Below are 6,678 nucleotides of genomic sequence, written 5' to 3' on the forward strand. Positions count from 1 at the left end.
AACTTCCGTTTTTATTTGCGGACCCTTAGAAGTGAATGGTTCCGCATATGGTCTGCAAAAAAAATCGGAATAGACATGGAAAGAAAATACATTCATGTGCAAGAGGCATAAGGATGCATATTTTTGTGATTATTGCACCATGAGTGACTGTCGTATTCCTATAGGGTAGGTATTACTATTGATATTGATGGGTCTTCACACCTTCTAGGAATCATTGTCAGACTCAATAATTTACTATTGGCCAATACATTGGACTGGTTATGACATCTGTTCTATTGTGGATGTGATGTGTTGTAACTGGTATCATCTCGGTATTTATATGACTAATGTGGTTGTGACATCAGGGAGTTCTCTGTATACAGAATCCTTTGTTGTTATAGTTGCTAGATATTATGGATTTGTCATGTACCTGCAATATACATAGTAAAGTTATATAAACGTTTTACCAATTGGACAAGAATTTTAAATAAATTAGGTTTAATACAGGTTTCCATATCAACCTAACATTTTCCTTCAGTGTTATATGGGGAATGTGGATGTCACTGTTATGGGGGCACTGTGGATGTCACTGTTATGGGGGCACTGTGGATATCACTGTTATGGGGGCACTGTGGATGTCACTGTTATGGGGGCGCTGTGGATGTCACTGTTATGGGGGCACTGTGGATTTAACTGTTATGGGGGCACTGTGGATGTCACTGTTATGGGGGCACTGTGGATGTCACGGTTATGGGGAACTGTGGATGTCACTGTTATGGGGGCACTGTGGGTGTCACGGTTATGGGGGCACTGTGGATGTCACTGTTATGGGGAACTGTGGATGTCACTGTTATGGGGGCACTGTGGATGTCACTGTTATAAGGGCACTGTGGATGTCACTGTTATGGGGGCACTGTGGATGTCACTGTTATGGGGGTACTGTGGATGTCACTGTTATGGGGGCACTGTGGGTGTCAATGTTATGGGGGCACTGTGGATATCACTGTTATGGGGGCACTGTGGATGTCACTGTTATGGGGGCACTGTGGATGTCAATGTTATGGGGGTACTGTGGATGTCACTGTTATGGGGGCACTGTGGGTGTCACTGTTATGGGGCCTCTGTGGATGTCACTGTTATGGGGGCACTGTGGATGTCACTGTTATGGGGGCACTGTGGATGTCAATGTTATGGGGGCTCTGTGGATGTCACTGTTATGGGGGCACTGTGAATGTCACTGTTATGGGGGCACTGTGGATGTCACTGTTATGGGGAACTGTGGATGTCACTGTTATGGGGGCACTGTGGATGTCACTGTTATGGGGCCTCTGTGGATGTCACTGTTATGGGGGCACTGTGGATGTCACTGTTATGGGGGTACTGTGGATGTCACTGTTAAGGGGGCACTGTGGATGTCACTGTTATGGGGCCTCTGTGGATGTCACTGTTATGGGGGCACTGTGGATGTCACTGTTATGGGGGCACTGTGGATGTCACTGTTATGGGGGTACTGTGGATGTCACTGTTATGGGGGCACTGTGGCTGTCACCGTTATGGGGCCTCTGTGGATGTCACTGTTATGGGGCCTCTGTGGATGTCACTGTTATGGGGCCTCTGTGGATGTCACTGTAATGGGGGCACTGTGGATGTCACTGTTATGGGGAACTGTGGATATCCCTGTTATGGGGGCACTGTGGATGTCACTGTTATGGGGGCACTGTGGATGTCACTGTTATGGGTGCACTGTGGATGTCACTGTTATGGGGGCACTGTGGATGTCACTGTTATGGGGGCACTGTGGATGTCACTGTTATGGGGCCTCTGTGGATGTGACTGTTATGGGGGCACTGTGGATGTCACTGCTATGGGGGCACTGTGGATGTCACTGTTATGGGGGCACTGTGGATGTCACTGTTATGGGGGCACTGTGGGTGTCACTTTTATGGGGCCTCTGTGGATGTCACTGTTATGGGGGCACTGTGGATGTCACTGTTATGGGGCCTCTGTGGATGTCACTGTTATGGGGGCACTGTGGATGTCACTGTTATGGGGCCTCTGTGGATGTCACTGTTATGGGGGCACTGTGGATGTCACTGTTATGGGGGTACTGTGGATGTCACTGTTATGGGGGCACTGTGGATGTCACTGTTATGGGGCCTCTGTGGATGTCACTGTTATGGGGGCACTGTGGATGTCACTGTTATGGGGGCACTGTGGATGTCACTGTTATGGGGGTACTGTGGATGTCACTGTTATGGGGGCACTGTGGGTGTCACAGTTATGGGGCCTCTGTGGATGTCACTGTTATGGGGCCTCTGTGGATGTCACTGTTATGGGGGCACTGTGGATGTCACTGTTATGGGGAACTGTGGATATCCCTGTTATGGGGGCACTGTGGATGTCACTGTTATGGGGGTACTGTGGATGTCACTGTTATGGGGGCACTGTGGATGTCACTGTTATGGGTGCACTGTGGATGTCACTGTTATGGGGGCACTGTGGATGTCACTGTTATGGGGGCACTGTGGATGTCACTGTTATGGGGCCTCTGTGGATGTGACTGTTATGGGGGCACTGTGGATGTCACTGCTATGGGGGCACTGTGGATGTCACTGTTATGGGGGCACTGTGGATGTCACTGTTATGGGGCACTGTGGGTGTCACTTTTATGGGGCCTCTGTGGATGTCACTGTTATGGGGGCACTGTGGATGTCACTGTTATGGGGCCTCTGTGGATGTCACTGTTATGGGGGCACTGTGGATGTCACTGTCATGGGGCCTCTGTGGATGTCACTGTTATGGGGGCACTGTGGATGTCACTGTTATGGGGGCACTGTGGATGTCACTGTTATGGGGGTACTGTGGATGTCACTGTTATGGGGGCACTGTGGGTGTCACTGTTATGGGGCCTCTGTGGATGTCACTGTTATGGGGGCACTGTGGATGTCACTGTTATGGGGAACTATGGATATCCCTGTTATGGGGGCACTGTGGATGTCACTGTTATGGGGGCACTGTGGATGTCACTGTTATGGGGGCACTGTGGATGTCACTGTTATGGGGCCTCTGTGGATGTGACTGTTATGGGGGCACTGTGGATGTCACCGTTATGGGGGCACTGTGGATGTCACTGTTATGGGGGTACTGTGGATGTCACTGTTATGGGGCACTGTGGGTGTCACTGCTATGGGGCCTCTGTGGATGTCACTGTTATGGGGGCACTGTGGATGTCACTGTTATGGGGGCACTGTGGATGTCACTGTTATGGGGGCACTGTGGATGTCACTGTTATGGGGAACTGTGGATATCACTGTTATGGGGGTACTGTGGATGTCACTGTTATGGGGCACTGTGGATGTCACTGTTATGGGGCCTCTGTGGATGTCACTGTTATGGGGGCACTGTGGATGTCACTGTTATGGGGGCACTGTGGATGTCACTGTTATGGGGGCACTGTGGATGTCACTGTTAGGGGGGCACTGTGGAGGTCACTGTTAGGGGGGCACTGTGGATATCACTGTTATGGGGGCACTGTGGAGGTCACTGTTATGGGGACACTGTGGAGGTCACTGTTATAGGGTCACTGTGGAGGTCACTGTTATGGGGGCACTGTGGATGTCACTGTTATGGGGGCACTGTGGATGTCACTGTTATGGGGGCACTGTGGATGTTATACATCTCCACGCTGCCGCGATCGCGAGCAAATGGAGGAGGTAAGTATGATTTTTCGTTTTTCACACAGTTTTTACTCTTAGATGCCACCATCATGCAGGAATGCTGCATCTAAGGGTACAATGATTGGGATCGTCACTATCGCAGCTCCCTGTCATTGCTACTTACAAAAAACTGTGCTTTGTTACCAAGTGATTCGCCACAAAGCAACTTTTTTGTAAAATTCGGTGAAGCAGACAAATCGAATTTCCCAATACTTCGCTCATCTCTAGTAATTATATTAACAATAAGTATTTGATTAGTGATGAGCGAACTTCTGTTTTAAGTTCGGCGTCTAAAGTTCGGCTTCCGGTTAGCGGAGAATCCCGATATGGTTCCGGATATGGATTCCGACTTCCGTTGTGGTCCGTGGTAGCGGAATCAATAATCGGCCATTATTGATTCCGCTACCACGGACCACAACGGAAGTCGGAATCCATATCCGGATCCATATCGGGATTCTCCGCTAACCGGAAGCTGAACTTTAGACGCCGAACTTAAAACAGAAGTTCGCTCATCACTATATTTGATATGTGCGTAGGGTTGAGCGAACCCGAACTGTAAAGTTCGGGTTCGTACCGAACTGTAGGATTTTTGGACCCCAGACCCGAACCCGAACATTTCAGTAAAAGTTCGGGTTCGGTGTTCGGCGCTTTCTAGGCGCTCTTTGAAAGGCTGCAGAGCAGCCAATCAACAAGCGTTTAACTCTGTGCCTTTAGAAGCCATCACAGCCATGCCTACTAATGGCATGGCTGTGATTGGCCAGTGCAGCATGTGACCCAGCCTCTATATAAGCTGGAGTCACGTAGCTCTGCACGTCACTCTGCTGTGCTCAATGTAGGGAGAGGATGCTGCTGGTGCTTTCAGTGAAAGAAAAGGAGAGAATCTTTGCTCAAAACCTGAATCTAACTCAGCGATCGACATACATTTAGTTGTGTGGGTGCAGTGCACAATCTTTTTACCCTGCCCTGAGCCCAGTGGCCGAAAAAAATAACTTTTATCCGTCTGTTAGTTAGGTAGGGGGCGGCAGCGGCCATTTTATGCAAGTTCTGTGCACCAGCACTGCATCTGAGCTTTTGTGACATTGAAATCCAAGCTTGAAATACTGCAATAATAATCTGGTTTTAAAAAAATCACCTTTTTTTGGCAATATACAGCATCTGGTGCATTTGCAGGGTTAGTCAGTGTGCAATTTAAGCTAGAAATACAGCCATGATTTTCTGGGTTTTTAAAAACACCCTTTTTTTGGCAAAATCCACTATTTTACAGATCTGCACGTGTGAAATTCAAGTTTAACCGCCTCCGGACCGCCTAACGCAGATGTGCGGTCCGGAGGCGGCAGCCCTGCGCACGACGACGCATATACGCGTCATCTCGCGAGGGCCGGGATTTCCTGTGAACGCGCACACACAGGCGCGCGCGCTCACAGGAACGGAAGGTAAGCGAGTGGATCTCCAGCCTGCCAGCGGCGATCGTTCGCTGGCAGGCTGGAGATCTGATTTTTTTCACCCCTAACAGGTATATTAGACGCTGTTTTGATAACAGCGTCTAATATACCTGCTACCTGGTCCTCTGGTGGTCCCTTTTGTTAGGATCGACCACCAGAGGACTCAGGCAGCTCTGTAAAGTCGCACCAAACACTACACTACACTACACCCCCCCCCGTCACTTATTAACCCTTTATGAACCCCTGATCACCCATGATCACCCCATATAAACTCCCTGATCACCCCCCTGTCATTGATCACCCCCCTGTCATTGATCACCCCCCTGTCAGGCTCCGTTCAGACGTCCGTATGATTTTTACGGATCCACGGATACATGGATCGGATCCGCAAAACACATGCGGACGTCTGAATGGAGCCTTACAGGGGGGTGATCAATGACAGGCGGGTGATCACCCATATGCACTCCCTGATCACCCCCTGTCATTGATCACCCCCCTGTCATTGATCACCCCCCTGTAAGGCTCCATTCAGACGTCCGTATGATTTTTACGGATCCATGGATACATGGATCGGATCCGCAAAATACATGCGGACGTCTGAATGGAGCCTTACAGGGGGGTGATCAATGACAGGCGGGTGATCACCCATATACACTCCCTGATCACCCCCTGTCATTGATCACCCCCCTGTAAGGCTCCATTCAGACGTCCGCATGATTTTTACGGATCCATGGATACATGGATCGGATCCGCAAAACACATGCGGACGTCTGAATGGAGCCTTACAGGGGGGTGATCAATGACAGGCGGGTGATCACCCATATACACTCCCTGATCACCCCCCTGTCATTGATCACCCCCCTGTCATTGATCACCCCCCTGTAAGGCTCCATTCAGACGTCCGCATGTGTTTTGCGGATCCGATCCATGTATCCATGGATCCGTAAAAATCATACGGATGTCTGAATGGAGCCTTACAGGGGGGGTGATCAGTGACAGGGGGGTGATCATCCTGATCACCCCCTGTCATTGATAACCCCCCTGTAAGGCTCCATTCAGACGTCCGCATGTGTTTTGCGGATCCGATCCATGTATCCATGGATCCGTAAAAATCATACGGACGTCTGAATGGAGCCTTACAGGGGGGGTGATCAGTGACAGGGGGGTGATCATCCTGATCACCCCCTGTCATTGATAACCCCCCTGTAAGGCTCCATTCAGACGTCTGCATGTGTTTTGCGGATCCGATCCATGTATCCATGGATCCGTAAAAATCATACGGACGTCTGAATGGAACCTTACAGGGGGGGTGATCAGTGACAGGGGGGTGATCACCCTGATCACCCCCTGTCATTGATAACCCCCCTGTAAGGCTCCATTCAGACGTCCGCATGTGTTTTGCGGATCCGATCCATGTATCCATGGATCCGTAAAAATCATACGGACGTCTGAATGGAGCCTTACAGGGGGGGTGATCAGTGACAGGGGGGTGATCACCCTGATCACCCCCTGTCATTGATAACCCCCCTGTAAGGCTCCAT

This window comes from Bufo gargarizans, chromosome 2 (assembly GCF_014858855.1).
Source record: "Bufo gargarizans isolate SCDJY-AF-19 chromosome 2, ASM1485885v1, whole genome shotgun sequence".
Taxonomy (NCBI): Eukaryota; Metazoa; Chordata; class Amphibia; order Anura; family Bufonidae; genus Bufo; species Bufo gargarizans.